The 18,675-nt window shown below is 37.7% G+C and overlaps 1 protein-coding gene across 3 annotated transcripts in view; it reads left to right on the top strand.

Annotated features, from left to right (window-relative positions):
• The window catches only part of LOC132852134 (leucine-rich repeat and fibronectin type-III domain-containing protein 2), a 115,912-nt gene that overhangs the window by 57,236 nt on the left and 40,001 nt on the right, over positions 1–18,675 (top strand). For all 3 annotated transcript variants that reach the window (XM_060879187.1, XM_060879186.1, XM_060879189.1), the window contains one exon: positions 17,347–17,429. The gene's annotated coding sequence lies outside the window, so the exon portion shown is untranslated. The remainder of the gene's footprint in view (positions 1–17,346; positions 17,430–18,675) is intronic.

Here is an 18,675-nt window from a genome sequence, read left to right as displayed (position 1 = left end):
ATGATAATATTTGAGAGATGGAATTGGATACAGAGAGCAGCAACCAATAAATGGTAAAATCCAGAGTTTGGTTCAAGGATCCCTAAGTGCAAAAGCAATTTTGCTGTGATTTTGACTGAAGTAGTTTACTGGAAGAGTGAGAGGACTTGCTGGCTTACATTTAGTGCCATTTCACCTTCGCCATAGCAGCTGTGTGGATAAAGCTGCCACTACACTGCAAATCTAAAGCTTCTCTTTGACTTAATGAGAAAATATGGTAGCACGGTATAACACTAATACTCCGAGTTCCTCTAAGCATTAATTAACCGCTGTCTGTTTGGCACTTTTATCTCTGAGATAGCGATCACTGGGTACACCTGGTAAGATACTGAAGAGGAGTTCAGATTGATGACCCAGAGAAGAACTGTGAAACTGGGAGAATAGAATAGAAATGTGAAGCTTAGGTACATCAGGAGAAATTACATTTTTTTTTCAATTCACTCACTCTTACTCACTCACTCATTTTCTACCGCTTATCCGAACTACCGACTCGGGTCACGGGGAGCCTGTGCCTATCTCAGGCGTCATCGGGCATCAAGGCAGGATACACCCTGGACGGAGTGCCAACCCATCACAGGGCGCACACACACACTCTCATGCACTCACGCACTCACACACTACGGACAATTTTCCAGAGATGCCAATCAACCTACCATGCATGTCTTTGGACCGGGGGAGGAAACCGGAGTACCCGGAGGAAACCCCCGAGGCATGGGGAGAACATGCAAACTCCACACACACAAGGCGGAGGCGGGAATCGAACCCCCAACCCTGGAGGTGTGAGGCGAACGTGCTAACCACTAAGCCACCGTGCTCACAAAAGGTTATTATAAAGAATAATATAATATAAAATTCAAGATTAATATTAGATATATTTAAATGTGTTTGTATTTATCCCCAATGAGCAAGTCTGAGGTGACTCAGGCAGCAGTGGCGAGGAAAAACTCCCTTGAATGGTAAAGGAAGAAACCTTGAGAGGAGCCAGACTCAAAGTGGAACCCATCCTCATATGGGTGACACTGGAGGGTGTGATTATAAATATACAGTCTGACAAATGTTGTATTGATGAGGACATGGAGTTGGTATCTCTTCTTTAGAATCTGAGTGGCAGTACGGCTATCTGACTCATTCACTGTAAGGATGTTGAGACGAATAAAAGGGAAAACGATTTCAGTAGACTGTTGGGAAAACATGGCTTTCCCAGGATGCATCTTGCTGGAGGGCCATGTTCATTGTCTGATATGTTTCAGTTAGCGATCTGTGACTTTTCCCTCGCCACCTGCCTTTTCACTTACTGGTATCTAAATCATTGCAGCTCTCAAGGTACTACAATACAGAATAAAGAATGCAGTATCTCTATAAACACTTAAACTCCTCATGCATCCATTATATAAGAGAGAGATTCCTGTCTCAGCCTTCTGATGGATAGTATCATCTTTTTTTTTTACTTGGGCCTTCTACTTGTTTGAGCATGTCATGCTTTTTTTTTTTTTTTTTTGCTGTTTCCGAATTGTGCTTCCTTGGTCTGGGCCTGAAATCTATTGTTAAATCTGTTAAAACACCTGGAAGAATTATTTTCGAATTTTCTTAAACAGTTGTGTTATTTTCCGAAATAATTTTCCCAAATGTATTATTTTTTTCCGAATGAACATAAAATGTGTTTTAAACGGATTTTAGTACAAACACAAATTGCATTTTTGCTCAAGAGTGAGTTTTGAGGCAAATAACAAGATGATATTAAGGAAGGCTATTAGTTTGCTTATATTTTGGGAAACAATAACTGCACATTTTCTAATTGAGGCTAGTTATGAAGTCGAGTGATGTAGCTGAGGTTGAGGAAACATCAGATCCATATTTGACAGACTCCGTTGACATTTGAGAAAATGTCAGTTCATGTCATGGCCACTTTGAATTTAGATCAAAATACGCATACTGACATGGGTATACAGAGCACTAAACAGATACAGCATTGGGTATTTGTAGCACTAAACATATAAAGATGGTTGCACACGATGCACTTTATATGGCTACGACAACTTACTTTAAGTCTTTAGCTCTGTGTTTTTTTTTTTATGTAGCACCCTGGTCCTGTAGAAACTTTATTTCATTTCGCTATGTAAAGCGTCAGCTATATATGGTTGAAATGACAATAAAAGCTTCTTGGTAAAAGCTTCTTGACTTTGATGGTGCATTATATTCTGCAAAGGGTACATTTACAGTATTAGTATTTTATGCACCTGTACTTCACTGAAGAAAGTTATCTATAATGCAAAATTATTTTCTTTTCATCTTTAACTACGGACAATATAAAGGCAACTAAATTATACCACAGCTTTTTTAGCAACCTAGTGTGGAATAGAAGTTCTGAGATTATGCTGGTGGTTCAGCAGAAGCCATATACACTAGAGTAAAGATGCAGGAAGAGCTTAAACCCACCAGATAACGTCTTAATGTTCCAGCTCATAGAGCAAATCCTTGCAACCTTGCCTCCTCTTTTGTGTGTGTCACCTAGAGTTCAACAACTTATGGCATTGTTGGTGTGAAATGAAGAATCATTGTTGAAAATTTGGGGTAAATTCCACAAACACGGAACAGGTTCATGATTTGGACATCTTAAGTGGAGACGTCTTCTACATATAAGCCATCGGGATGTAAATTGGACAACGGACCAACCAGAGACCTAATAACATAGTAGGAACATAAAAACTGATATTTTTTGTTACTCAACACTATAAGCCTGTTCAGGTCTCTTCCATCTGTGATCTGACAATTGGACTTTCATCACTGTTTCTGACTTTAAAGCCGGCTGATCTTGTTTCAGTCTCACTTATGATATAATCTGTATGAAATAAGAACTCTTTTACAAAGCTTCTGGAAACTGAGCAGAATCTCTGAGGCAGCCTGTCCACAAACGTTCACTGCATTATTCAGACAAGCCTGATGAGCTGACACCAAAGCAGGATTAAGTTATAGACTGATCTGATGTGCTTGCCTCATGTGGTGCAGCTTACTATGGTGAAATATCAATCGAAAATTAACATTCAATTTGGGCTATTGATTAACATTCAGGTCTGGGAACACACTGTGATGGTGCAGGATTTAAAAAGCTGCTGTGAAATTGGGAACGGGTGAACCATATACACTCACCGGCCACTTTATTAGGTACACCTTACTAGTACCGGTGTGGTCTTCTGCTGCTGTAGCCCATCCGCCTCAAGGTTCGACGTGTTGTGCTTTCAGAGATGCTCTTCTACATACCTCGGTTGTAACGAGTGGTTATTTGGGTTACTGTTGCCTTTCTATCAGCTCGAACCAGCCTGGCATTCTCCTCTGACCTCTGGCATCAACAAGGCATTTGCGCCCACAGAACTGCCCTCACTGGATATTTTCTCTTTTTCGGACCATTCTCTGTAAACCCTAGAGATGGTTGTGCGTGAAAATCCCAGTAGATCAGCAGTTTCTGAAATACTCAGACCAGCCCGTCTGGCACCAACAACCATGGCACGTTCAAAGTCACTTAAATCACCATTCTTCCCCATCATCCTGACGCTCGGTTTGAACTGCAGCAGATCGTCTTGACCATGTCTACATGCCTAAATGCATTGAGTTGCTGCCATGTGATTGGCTGATTAGAAATTTGCGTTAACGAACAGTTGGACAGGTGTACCTAATAAAGTGGCCGGTGAGTGTAGTTCTGGCATTAACCATATAGCAAAAGCAGTGTTACAATAGCTCAGTGATTAAAGCTTTGGCCTACTGCTCTAATACTTTTTGTTAATAAATGAATCTCTCTCTCTCTCTCTCTCTCTCTCTCTCTCTCTCTCTCTCTCTCTCTCTCTCTCTCTCTTGCTTCATTAAAAACAAACAAAAAAAAATTGTACAAGTTTTTGTATAAAGCACTTTTAGCAGTGATTGCAGATCTATTTCTTCTTAAGTATACAAGTGTGGTGCATTTGGGAATTCTCTCACTTTCCTCTCTGCAGAACCTCTTAAGTTCTATCTAGTTACCACTGACACACTCTATTTTCAAGTCTCGCCAGAGATTCATTTGGGTTCAAGCCCGGTCTCTGACCGGGTCACTTAAGGACGTTGACAAACTTTATCTTGAAGCCGTTCCTGCTTTGTATAGGCTGCGTGACTCAGGTAATTGCTGTGTTTCAAGGTGAACATTTACAGGAGATTGATTTCAATTTCATCACCGTCTAGAATCGTGTTTCTAATGGGCCGAGAATGTTTTGTGCCATTTGGCAAACTCCATGCAATCCCTCACATGTCTTTGACTGAGTCATTATAAGTCCTGATTAGTGACATGCTGCAGAAATGATTTTCCTTTTGGCGGATCTCTCATCTGCACACCTCATGTCTGGTGTTTCATCCGTTCATCTGCTGTGTGATCAAGGATGTCAGCTCTACAAAGAGTCTCGATGGCTCCAAAAGTCTTATATTTAAAAATAACGGAAGCCAATTTATTGGATGAAAGCCAATGTCAATGTTCCTAAATGTACGTTTCCCCAGTGGGTATATAGTCATATTCTGTGTACATTACTCTGCCAAATGTACTCCTACTGCTAGTTGTCTAATTTCTTCATATACCATATTTCTTCACCAGGGATGGCTTAGTCAATACTGTTCCCCTGGGCAGGAACCTTCTGTCCACCAAATCACACATGATCCAATGCACTAAACCCTAACTGCCCCAACACAAACTGAACACACACACACACACACACACAGAAAGTATACTTTACTACAGTATGTTACACATTCATGACGAGTTCAGAATGCAGTCTTACCTTTTTTTCCAACCATCAAATTGCCAAAATCCAGCTTTTTAACAAGTTCTAACTCAGTGGCCTCCAGTGACAGCAATATCGAGTCTTCTTCAGTCTGTTGTAGTTTGGAGTTTGTTTATAATTCGACCCATTGGGCTTTTCTTTTCACTGGCACACACAGTGCTTTTTCATTTGCATATCTAGCTCCAGTGAAAAACTGTTAGGACCTAAATGACTGTTCATTACTGGTTACAAACTCAAGCCCACACACCAATAACATTTAAGAATCTATTTCAAATTCACATTCATCGGCTCGTGTTCTGTGTGTGGTCTTGTGTGTACGAAATCTATACTTGGTGAACACTCCTGGATAAACAACCAATATACATTTAATCCATACATTTTTTTTTGCTAATTTTGTATATGTGCATCGTCCTTATACACTCACCGGCCACTTTATTAGGTACACCTGTCCAACTGCTCGTTAACGCAAATTTCTAATCAGCCAATCACATGGCAGCAACTCAATGCATTTAGGCATGTAGACATGGTCAAGACGATCTGCTGCAGTTCAAACCGAGCGTCAGGATGATGGGGAAGAAAGGTGATTTAAGTGACTTTGAACGTGGCATGGTTGTTGGTGCCAGACGGGCTGGTCTGAGTATTTCAGAAACTGCTGATCTACTGGGATTTTCACGCACAACCATCTCTAGGGTTTACAGAGAATGGTCCGAAAAAGAGAAAATATCCAGTGAGCGACAGTTCTGTGGGCGCAAATGCCTTGTTGATGCCAGAGGTCAGAGGAGAATGGCCAGACTGGTTCGAGCTGATAGAAAGGCAACAGTAACTCAAATAACCACTCGTTACAACCGAGGTACGCAGAAGAGCATCTCTGAACGCACAACACGTCAAACCTTGAGGCGGATGGGCTACAGCAGCAGAAGACCACACCGGTACTAGTAAGGTGTACCTAATAAAGTGGCCGGCGCGTGTATAATCAGTATTATAACAGAGTAGTGATTTTGTTTTTTTCAGCTTTGGTATGTTTCACTCAATGGTGTTCTTCCTACTTTTGATTATTCCTACAAATTTCCTGCACTCGTTTTTAGCCACCCGATGGAAAGACGTTTCGTTGCATGGTTGGATTGTATTCCGTCTCACCTCTACATAGATTTAAATTAAAAACGTCTTCTCATCGAGTAAAAGTAAATATAAAAGTAATATACTTCCTGTATCTCAAAAAAAAAAACCCCACGATCGTTTTCAGCTTTGCACCTTCTGTCTGTTCGCTTGTCCAAACTCACCTTCAGATAATTTCAGAGCTAAAATCTCAGATAGCCTTTATGGCATGCCAAGAAATCAATCCATGAGATAATTACAATTCATCAAGACGACTTTGGCAATCAGAGCATCACCAGCTGCACCTGCTCACTGCACATCCGCAGCATGACACCAAGAAATAATTCTTAAAGATTCACAGAGAGCCTTTTTCTCTCTCATCAAAAGGTGGGAGTGCAAGCCATTCTTTGCTTTTACATCTAGAATCAGTTTATTGTTTTCTCTCTTTGGCAATTGCTTTACATATCCACAGTTAATTTTTCAGTCTAGGGGCTTATAGCGTCTTCCACAAAGGCGTGTCTTTGAGGGTTAGATATTAAATGTGTCAAAATGTTTGCCATTTTTACTGTAAGATGTATGATGTAGAATTCTCTACAGAGATTTAAGAAAGTGCTTAGACTTTATTATAAAGATGCATCACAAATATGGTTAGAGTAATGAAATGAGGCATTGATTTATTTATATATTTATACTCTGCACAAATAGAAGTTGTTTATTTTTTTTTATTTTTTTTTTTTCAAGAGGCACTGCAGGAGCGGAAGATGAAATGTACGGCTTGAAATTCTGTAATACTCTTTGTTCTGGTTCGAATTCAGCAGGAGAGCATTAGACTGAGGAATAGCAGGGGTTTAGAAAATAAAGCGCTCAACGTTCCCATCAATATTCTTGCCTCTCTCATCCCCCATGCTGGAATGAGCTTATTCACCGCACATTTTTCATTTTTCAAGCTTTAAATGGTTTACACAGAGTCGGAGGAAGTGTGTGTGTACGCGTGTTAGGTGGGTGCTAATAGACTTAAAACTATTGTGAGGTTGTCTTGAGAGAAAGTATACGTCTTAAATGTCAGCAAAACTTTACAAAAGCAGAAAGCCTACTTGCACTTTTAGTGATTGTGTATTTGTTGCCTGTGAGCACACAGTAATCCATGAGCTAGGCGATTTTCTATACCGTGTTAATAGCTAACAGGATTAGTTGAAGGTGTAAATTTTACCAGTGCCATTTAGACTGAATATGTAGGCAGATTATTGTGTACATAAATGTATTGCACCAGCACATTTATTCATTCATTCTTTCATAATTACCTCAACCTTTAGATTTGGAGCACGTACCCACAGACCCACCCACAAACCCACACACACACACACACACACATTCTATAGGTGCATCATCGAGGAATCAAACCCACTTTGTGAATTTTAGGGGATCTTAAAGATTTTTGGACAAGGTATATTTTAATATTCTCTCTCTCTCTCTCTCTCTCTCTCTCTCTCTCTCTCTCTCTCTCTCTCTTGCTCTCTCTAAACATTTAATAACACCTTTATGAGTAGCTGTCTGCAAGAAAATACCAACAATTGTGGTATGATGTGGTATAAATATGATAATTGTGTAGTTACTCTGCATCTAACACTTCTTTAATGAATTGTCATTGTCACAGGATACAGAGGGGTTTATAGGTACAGGGCTGTCAAGTGTCACGCATTGAGAGTGACAGTTACGCATTTTAGTCTTTTCTCACGTTCTCCCACCACACATTGTATTTCTCACGCAGAAAAACTTACTATTTATCATATTTTTTAATATGCCGCAGCGCCCAAAATGTATCTGTCCGCACCGCTGTCTCTATGGAACGGGGCAGGAATCAAGCGAGTCTCTCCTGGAGTTCTTAGTCGAGCCTGACACTTATCAGCCAATCAAAAAAGTGGTTCTCAAACTGGGGGCCCTGAAATGGTGCCAGAAAACATCTGATTAATAGAGAGTAATAATTTACATGAAGTGATTTTCCTTTTTTCAGAGCTGACTGGATTGAACCAATTTGGGAGGCTATCAAAGATCACAGCCTTGGTTTTAGTGCTTCCACATTCTAATGCTGATGCCCAGAGGGTATTTTCAATGGTCAGTTTGAACTCAATTGTCCTCAATCATGACCCTAAAAATGGCTGGGCTTGAGCCGAACCTCTCTCTCTCTCTCTCTCTCTCTCTCTCTCTCACATACACACACACACAAATTAATAAATGGAAATTGAATAAATACTTTGTATTTGGTGAAATTGTGCTCAGTGATCCAAGCACAAAATTCCCAGTTTTTTTTGTTTTTTTTGTTGTTGTTTTTTTGTGCTGTGCAGAAGCTTACTGACATGATATGCAATCATCCAAAATCCTAACAGCACCTGTATGTATCTCTAGCATTAAAGGATGTCTCTTTCCTGAAAGCATGTTTCTTTGAACCTAAAATTTTACATATACAAGGCTTTTATTTACCAAAGATTGTATAGTATGCTTTGCATTTGACCTATGTACTGTACTTAGTCTAGTCTTAGTCTCTTGAAGTCTGAAACATTTTTGTATGCATGTACTCAACAAAGAATGAGTGTGTTGTCAGTTATGTGTTGTCGTAGTACTAACACTGGATGATGCATTCATTTATTCACCCTTAGTGACTGCCTGATAGTTACTGTGGTTTAAATTGAGCTACTGTTTTGTACTTTTACATTTTAAGAACCAAGTAAATTCAATGGGCAAGAGTTTATGCTTGATGTTTAGACTTTCTTTGGTTAATGATTTAAAGCTTGGAGCTTGAAGTTTGTTGTTACTTAGCAACCTGGTAGTAAAAATGATGCAGATTTGGATTAATGATGTGACATTGTTAGCTATACCAGCTTTGATTTCATATCCAGGACACACAATTGTATCATATCATATCATATCATATCATATCATATCATATCATATCATATCATATCATATCATATCATATCATGTCATATCATATCACGTTGTTTGCACTGGCAGAAAGGACATAGCTTTCCCTGTGTAATGTAATATTCATGTGCTGTAATTATATACATTCTTGGTATCCAAAAGAATCAACGATTTAACAGTTGATTGATGGATAATTAAAGCTAATGATTTGCTAGTCATTGGTGATATAGATGTAAATGAGATTTAGATTTTTTAAATTTGATCTACATTATAATCCGACTCATCCATCTCCAAATCCTACCATGACCAGGAATAATCCAAGACCACTGTAGAAAGCATGTGTAGCTTTTTAGGTAGCACTTCGAAGACAGAGGAAACTTTTTTTGTGGCACATCTCATTGAAATAGAGATCAATAAGGTTCTTAGCACACACAATTGTGTGGACCAGATAAATGGACAGGCCTTGGGCCAAAGACCAAGGACCACATGATGACAACATGGAGAAATATGATAAGCTCTTATCTGATGGTGCTTGTGTCTTTCCTGCTGAGAAAAATGTGATTACAAATGTCCACAGGAACAATCAAAAAGGTGAATTAGCAGGGAAAAGACAGTAAATATGTTTTGTTCACAGACAATGCCATAGCAGTCACATGTTCTTAGAGGACAAGATGTATCCTGTTGACACATTGTAGTGTCACTACTGATGCTCTCCTGAACCACTCCTGACCTTCTGAACCACCACAATATCATGCATCATGAAATAGTAATAACCAAAAGTCAGAATATGACAAGGAACAATGAACTTGTGTTTTTAGGGGCAGTGATTGGGATGGGAAATGAGATATCGAGTCTAAGAAAACAGACTTTTTATCATTTAATATCTCATTGACTGCATTTTGCTATTCGGTGAGTAGCAGGTATGAAAGAAAAAAGAAAGAAAAAGGAATTAAATAGTGTTCATGCGAATCACTTGAACAATAAGGGCTTCCAAATGATTTACATGAAGTGATTTTTAATATTATTATTTTTTTTAATAACTTACTTTCTGGGGGGCACGGTGGCTTAGCGGTTAGCACGTTCGCCTCACACCTCCAGGGTCGGGGTTCGATTCCCGCCTCCGCCTTGTGTGTGTGGAGTTTGCATGTTCTCCCCGTGCCTCGGGAGTTTCCTCCGGGTACTCCGGTTTCCTCCCCCGGTCCAAAGACATGCATGGTAGGTTGATTGGCATCTCTGGAAAATTGTCCGTAGTGCGTGATTGTGTGAGTGAATGAGAGTGTGTGTGTGCCCTGCGATGGGTTGGCACTCCGTCCAGGGTGTATCCTGCCTTGATGCCCGATGATGCCTGAGCACAGGCTCCCCGTGACCCGAGGTAGTTCGGATAAGCGGTAGAAAATGAATGAATGAACTTACTTTCAATCTATACTTTGGTTAACCGAGTTGGACTTTCTGAGCTCAGAGTTTCTTCAACGTTTGAATGCAACGTTTGATCTTCAGGAGGTTTGTCTGATGCAACTTGTTTAACATATGACTTGGTGCAATACTGCAATTATTTCAGTGGTGAATTTATTTTGAACAGAGCTGAGTAAAGATTCTGGGACAATAAAATATATATTTTATTTATATATAATGGATGATAATGATGATGATAATGGTTTTTTCAAGCATGAGATTTAAACATTAAAACAATGGCAAACACTGATGGAGAAGGAAAAAAAAATGGAATAGGATTGGGGCATGTGCTATCTTCTTATGTGCTGAAGATAACTTTTACTAATGTTTTAAGTTATCTGAAATAAGCCAACGAAGATAGCCTATAGGCTATTGAGGTCAGACGAACAGGCCGGCTGTAGCGGGTCTGTTTGTAAATTTACTCTGAAGAATTTGACAGAGTAAACAGTAAGACTGGCTTAGGTTCTCTGGCTAATAAGAATGAGCTTGCTTTTTGTTGCACAGCCATGCAGTTTCTATTTTGTCTATTTCTATATCCGCACACAGCATCCCCCAGAAGAGCTGACCCTAATAATACTGCTGCTTTGACATTGTGAAAGCCTGTTTGCTTGTTGTAGCAAACGCACTGTGCCTTCACTACAGAGTCACAGTGTACTAGATTTTCTCTTTATAAGACATGCCTAGCTATTATTATATTCCTTCATAATATATATCCAAATAATGCCGGTTTGTTGAAAGGCCATTCACGGTTCTGGATCCGGCTTTATAACAATGTTTTATGAGGCAGTGATTGATGCTATTTGTTTCTTAGTTCCTTCAAACTGAACACTTATCTCAAGTCTCATTTGCCACTGTTTGTTTACAGATAAATTCACATAATGTGATTGAAAACATTTCTGCACTCATTCATTTCCACAGGGTCTTTGAAAAGGTCAAGGTTCCTGATTAGATTTCACTATTTTCCCTCTTACCCCTGATCTGTTTATTCAGCCATGCATATTCCACTTCAACTGAGTTTTTATTTATTTATTTATTTATTTATTTTGTATTTTTTAAGCTCACTTTTTCATTTGTACAACTGTGGTCTATTAGCACAGACGTTAAAAAGATTCAGAGCTGGGAAAGCCATTTCCATTTCGAGAGCTATTTATAACTACCCATCTCCTATTGACAGCAGGAATAAGCGAAGGGGATATTGAAATTGAAATTTAATTCAGATGTGCAGGTGCAAGCCAGGGCATGAAAATTAAGAGAAAATTAAGATAAGTGTCATCTGTTGAGCCTGAAGACGTGACTTGCATGATTTTGCTTATTTGCTTAAAAAAATATGTCGGATTGTCGATGAGATCAATTTGGATTAAATAAAAGTGACTTTTATATGAAATTGTATTATATTAAACATTTTATATTATTTCCCATTAATATATACAGTAATGAATGGATTAATGAATCAATTAATAAGGTCACACAAATAGTAATATTACATAATTACCCTTACAAACTAATAATTATGTCATTTATGTCATCTCATATCATTATTAATTTATGCATACACTATAAATTAATTGTTTCATAATAGTTCATTATGTATTTCATTACTGTATGTATGTAGATTCATTATGTAGGTGTATATAAATTCATTATGTAGGTAGAATTAATCACACCACAGCGCTGATAAACGCACCATTCTGATTGGTCAGAAAGCATAGACAATAGAAAAGCATAGACTTTAACTGATTAATGGAAGAGCTGTTTTTATTTATTTTATTTTTTTTTAGCCATTAGAATATGTTGAAATGGACCTGATTAGAAATGGATACAAATTCTGATGACATTTTCTAATAAAGACATTATTTAGCATTAGCATTCCTGCTGAATGATGAGCTTCAAGGTGATAATGGCATAACATTACAATTGAGTTTTATTCCTCATTAAAAGATACGAATAACCGTGATATTCAATGGATTACAAAAAATAAAATGATAAACTAATAATAAAAATGTAACCAAATTAAGTTGATAAAATATCCATCCATTCTCTACACCACTTAGCGTACCGGGTCGCAGAGAACCTGGAGTCTATCCAAAGAGAAATCGACCAAACTAGGTACGATTAGGTCAATTAGCACAGAGGCTAACCTACTGCTCTGAGTAGCCTTCAAGGTTACTCAGGGCAATAGGTTAGCCTCTGTGCTAATTGACCTCATCCTACCTAGTTTGGTCTATGTCTCCTGTGCCCTCAAGGTGGGGTACACCCTGTACCGGATGGCACACACACTCAAACACTACCGACAATTTAGAGATGCCAATCAGCTTATGATGCATGTCTTTGGACTGGCAGAGATAACCTGGAGTTCCCGGCGGAAAAACCCAGAGGCACGAGGAGTAACATGAAACCTGGCCTTATTTGATAAAATATTAAATATGTAACTTTCTCTATTCCTTTTCAAACCCTCATCTGTTGAACAAGTAGCAATATTTCAGTCATTTTACGATTTTGAAATTGTTCATAACATTCAACTGTACAATTGTACCTGTGTGCCGTGGTTTATATTTTACATCGATATACAGTACATTTGTTGAAAAAGAATAAAACATGTTGAATGTGAGGTGAGAAGTTTCTTTAGTTGCTTTAGGAGCATATATTCTATTTAAGTCAATTCAATTCATATTTATTTGTACGGCGCTTTTAACGATGGACATTGTCTCAACGCAGCTTTATAGAACATAAGAAATATATTACAAAAGTTAGTTATACAAAGATTAATATTATACAATATTATAAGGTTCAAGATTATTATTAGACTTATATTTAAATGTGTTTGTATTTATTCCCTATGAACAAGCCTGAGGTGACTGAGGTGACTGTGGTGAGGAAAAAGTCCCTTAGATGGAAGAGGAAGAAACCTTGAGAGGAACCAGACTCAAAAGTGAACCTCATCCTCATTTGGGTGACACTGGAGGGTGTGATTATAAACTGTTATAAACAGATCGTTATTATGAATTTTGTCCTTTCTATAATCCCTTTAAGGACTGATTTAATAGGAAAATGTTAACTTAGCTATGAAGTCCCAGGAAGTTAGTTCTATCCATCAATCTGTAGTTCTAGGCGTATATTCTGTACACTAGTAACTACAAGCTGTTATCGGTTAGACTCACTGTACTTTCTGAATAATTCTTATTTACCATTGAATAATGTGCTTTAATATTAAAAGCTGAGTAAGAAGACAGGGTTTTAAGTGGTTAAATATGAGGATGGTACTGCTGATGACAGATGGCTACTACTTTGGGTTTTCACATGGGTTTTTATCTTTATTCTGATAGCCCAAATATGAGCCTAATATGGTGTGGGTAGCTATAAATGGATAATCATCACATTCCTCTCTGGACCTTATTGTTGGTAAGCTGTGATTTGAGTGCTGTGCCCTAGAATTGACTATTTCTGTGAGGAAATGAGAAGCTTTTGTTGCAGTTTATTAGATGTGTGCCCCACTTAGCTGGTGAGAGTGTGCATACTTTAAGCTCAGTATTGAGAGCGAGGTATGGAAATGTGAGTGTGTGTGTGTGTGTGTGTGTGTGTGTGTGTGTGTGTGTGGAGGAAGAGGGAGATTAAATGCAAAATAGCAAGAAAATGAGAGAACTATGTTTTTCATGAGAGACAGAGATGAAGAGAGATAAATAATAAAACAGGATATTACTGAGCTCTTTCTTATTGTTTGGCCTCATCATCTCAGACACTCAACTTTTTTTTTCTACCCTCCTGTACTATATCCATTGCTTTAGAGTGGGGCTGAACTTGTTTGGACAGCTGTGACAAGTGATTACGCTCAATGCTGAAGATCATAGATTATAATCTAAAAGTAAGTAGCTCTTTTAAGGTCAGTGTAGTTTTTTTGCTTTGGGTATATTACTTAACCTGTAGTTATATATGTGAAGGGGAAAACAAAACTGCCAGCTTCCTGGTTCATATATTTCAGAACATTGAACCTTGAAAAAAACCCACAAGTGCAGCCCCGTGCAAAACAACATCCAGTTAGAGATGATTCTTTGGGTAGGAAGACCACGTTGATGAGGAGAACGGGCAGACTGGTTTAAGCCTATAGGCAGGATTCGGTATTGCAAGTAATCCGTAAATAATCAGTACATTGTGTATAACTACGGTGAGCAGAAAAGCATCTCAGAATGCAAAACACATCAATAACTTCAGGCAGATGGGCTCTGGGAGCAGAAGACCACCTCCGGTTGCACTCATCAGCCAAGAACAGGGGTCTGAGAATACAGTGAACACAGGCTCATCGAAAAGCAAACAATACTGCAAAATGAAACAAAACAACAAAAATAACCTGGATAATCCATATTAGATCAAAACCATCATCATGCCATCTGAACACATGCTTCAGTGGAATAAGACTTACAGAAATTTTGACCTTTTGACAATATTACAAAATTTCTTCTTATTAAACAGTGACCTAGGTATTGTAGACTAAATAGTCAAGATGTTACACATTAAAGTTTTTTCTTCATCGAAAGTTTATGCTTTATTTTATTGTTTAAAATAATAAAAAATTAAAAAAATCCCAGATTTTCAATATTTTCAATAGACTCGACTTTTTCTCAGAATTTTCTCAGACTATTCTACTCACACTTAAACTGAAACTGCAATGCAAACGTATTAAAGATTTTATTTATTTCACAGATAAATATATGAAAAGCAGATCATGAAAAAATCTTTTAAAAAAATTAAGTCCTTATGAATTATATTTTAGCTCCTTACACTTTTCTTTCCTAGATTTGTTATTCTTCAACTCTGCTCATTGCTGTACTCCAATGTTCGGGCTACAGGCAATGCTTGAACCTGTGAGCCTGTGTGAACCTGTCTCGAGGCTGTTTATCAAGAATTATTCACATTTTGTCTCTAACATACAATTCGGTAGTGATATTTTTACTTTTTTCCATGCAATCAGATTCAGTTCATTCATTCATTCATTCATTCATCTTCTACCGCTTATCCGAACTACCTCGGGTCACGGGGAGCCTGTGCCTATCTCAGGCGTCATCGGGCATCAAGGCAGGATACACCCTGGACGGAGTGCCAACCCATCACAGGGCACACATACGCACACTCATTCACTCACGCAATCACGCAATCACGCAATCACACACTAGGGACAATTTGCCAGAGATGCCAATCAACCTACCATGCATGTCTTTGGACCGGGGGAGGAAACCGGAGTACCCGGAGGAAACCCCCGAGGCACGGGGAGAACATGCAAACTCCACACATCAGATTCAGTTGGAAAAAGTATTTAAATCAAGCAAGACCCAACAAATCAAGGCATTTTTTTGTAATGTCTGTGTCTGCAAATTGTGAAGCACATTTCTGAGCATTGCTTGTCTACTTCGTTGTATTTAACACACACACACGCACACACAAACACTGCACATCCATAACAATTCGAAAGTTTTCTGCAAACTAATAATCGCGATAGAGCAGACAGGAGGAAAAGTAAACAAGTGCTATATACAACAAAATTTCCCTTGAAAAACGTTACGCAGTGTTATTAAAATCTCAATACTGAAGTTTTGATTCAGAAGCTGTGACAGCAGTTTGACTGTTTCTCCAACATTTCATAATAGTATGCAATTAGAAATGGATAAAAGCTGGATGCATCATTATAATGTATTCATATAAGACAAAAAAAAACATATTGGGACCTTCTGTATCAGGACAATAATTAACTTTGTGTTGCACTAAAGGCATCATACAGTCTAACTGTTAATAATTTTTATACAGCACATTCCACCGTGTTTTATTAATTACTTATATAAGGCTATAGTAAGAATGCAATGTTTTCATTTATAGCATTTTGGCAGACGCCTTATCAACCATAGCAACTTTTGATATTGAGGGTTAAGGATCTTGCTCATAAGGGGCCCAGCAGTGGAAGCTTGGTAGACCAAGGAGTTGAATCTTGAGTACCGAACCTTCTGGATGCACTTATTTCCAGGAATTTCAGAACAGCGTAACAGATATCGCGTCATCGGGCAGGCGTGGCCTATTTGATAATCTAACCCTAACCCTAACACTAATCCTAACCATAGTTTTTGGTTGTTTATTTGTTTTTGAAAATAGTTTAACTGTAAGATGATAAAGCATAATAGATATCAAATCTAAAATCTACCTGTATGACTGTTTTGTCCTTCATTATCCATCGTAGGTATGCTCTTTTTTTTTGAAAGAGGGCGTTTTTCCAAGACCTCCAGAAACAAGCCCACTTTACGTCGAGTGGAATTTAGTGAATGCCGAAGTCCAACCCCTTAACCACTACGCTACTACATCCAACAGTACAGACAATACGATTAAATAAGTGTGTTAAACTTTTATTTAGATTAAAGAAAAAAGTCATTGCACTTTCATTAATCATGATGGAAAACAAATGATATCACTCCATCTTTGATAATGTGCAATATGGGTGCAAGGATTGAGTAACAAAGCTATAGTTATCTACACAGTTAGCTGTGTACGCTGTGTGTGTCACCCTTCGGTGAAGAGATCATGAGTGTAGTCTGTACGATGATTAAATTTGGGTTATTGGTCTGTTAGGAGATTGTGAAGAAAGAAAGCAATAAAAGTGCTGCAGAGGTATCACTCTAGTTGTGTTGACTCCATGTTCATGTTGAACCATAAATGATGATCTCTGTGAGAAAAGCATCAGTACAGAGTTATCTATGAGTCCCAAAATGCAGGGCTTGTGGGCAGCTTGGTGTTTAATAAGCTGAAGCTTTAAAACTGCTAATAAAGCCAGGGAGGTTTAATTAATGTTTAAGAAAGGAGTGTTAAGGAGGCCTTTTAAAGAGAACATCTTATACATTATCCAAAGATGCTCGGTTTAATGGCTTTAGTGTTCGATTCGAGAAAAACATAACGGCCGTAATGATCTCTACTCTCCTTTGGAGCTGTTTTCATCATTTTGGTATATATTTATACCCTTTTTTCTTGTCTTTTACATATGAATTTGTATGCTAACATCTTTTTTTTATTGCAGGTGAGACCCTGAGGTGTTAACTTAAACAGCTTTGGCTTTAAGAAGCTAAAACAGACGTTGTGGAAGAAACCTACACAGTTGAGGTAAGATGCATTACTGTATCTGATAAACAGTTCAGTACATAAAACATGTATGGAACATCTTGACATTTGTACACTGTCAAGAACATCCTGGAAAGAAATCATGGAAGTGGTTATAGTATCAATATTAAAGATGGACCTCAGGAAAATAGGTTGTGAACTGAATTAGCGCTTATATGCATTTTTAATCTTCAACTGTTCAGATTCTAATGAGCTTGGTGCTCCAAGATTTCTGTTCTTGGCTGACAGGAGTAGAACCTGATTGGGTCTTCTGCTGTTATACCCCATCAAGTTGAGTGATTATATGACTTATATATGTATATTTATATCCTTCCTGGCCATTTTCCCTTGACGTCTCTTAGCAACAAGAAGTGTCCACCAAAAGAACTGACGCTCACTCAAAGTATTATTATTTTTTTGCAATGCTGTGTGTAAAAGAGTCGGATGTGTGTGAAAATCGAAGAGATCAGTAATTTCTAAAATATTTTAAAGCTTATGTAGGACCAGTCAGTTTCTCCAAAGGTTTTCTGCACAGGTTTTTTTTTTTTTTTTTTTGGTGCATTTTCTGCAGTAAACTACATGTAATGGCTTTTTTTTATGATAGCTGTACTCATGTTCAATAACGCATGTGAATAAAAAAAAAAAAAAAAACTTTGGCTACATGCCTGTTGTGATGATGTCACATACTGCATCATGGCCCAAATCTATGGAAAATACATTTCATTTCTTTGTTAGAAATCTTTTTTTCTTAGAAATCCTTGAAGCACTGACCAACAGCCATGCCACAGTTCCAGAAATCTAAAACTAAAAAAACAGAAAACTTTAGTCAGGGAATTATATCCAAAAAGAACATCAGATACACCTCAGAGCACCTTTTAGATAAATAAAACATTTTCTACAGAGACAGAAGCAAGTGAAGTTCTCAAAGTCTAAAGTTCTTTAAGATGCTTTAAATAACCTCCCTTTTGATTAAACTACAGAACTAAAGCTCAAATATTATTGATGCCAATTTAAGGCATTGCATGGTCACAGATATGATATAGTTTTTTCACTGTTTACAGTATTTATTGTAATCTAATATATATATATATATATATATATATATATATATATATATATATACATATATATATATATATATATATATATATATATATATATATATATATATATATATATATATATATATATATATGTGTGTGTGTGTGTGTGTGTGTATGTATGTATGTATATATATATATATATATAT

Source organism: Tachysurus vachellii, chromosome 10 (genome assembly GCF_030014155.1).
Source record: "Tachysurus vachellii isolate PV-2020 chromosome 10, HZAU_Pvac_v1, whole genome shotgun sequence".
Classification (NCBI taxonomy): Eukaryota; Metazoa; Chordata; class Actinopteri; order Siluriformes; family Bagridae; genus Tachysurus; species Tachysurus vachellii.
This window is presented reverse-complemented; position numbering and strand designations above follow the sequence as displayed.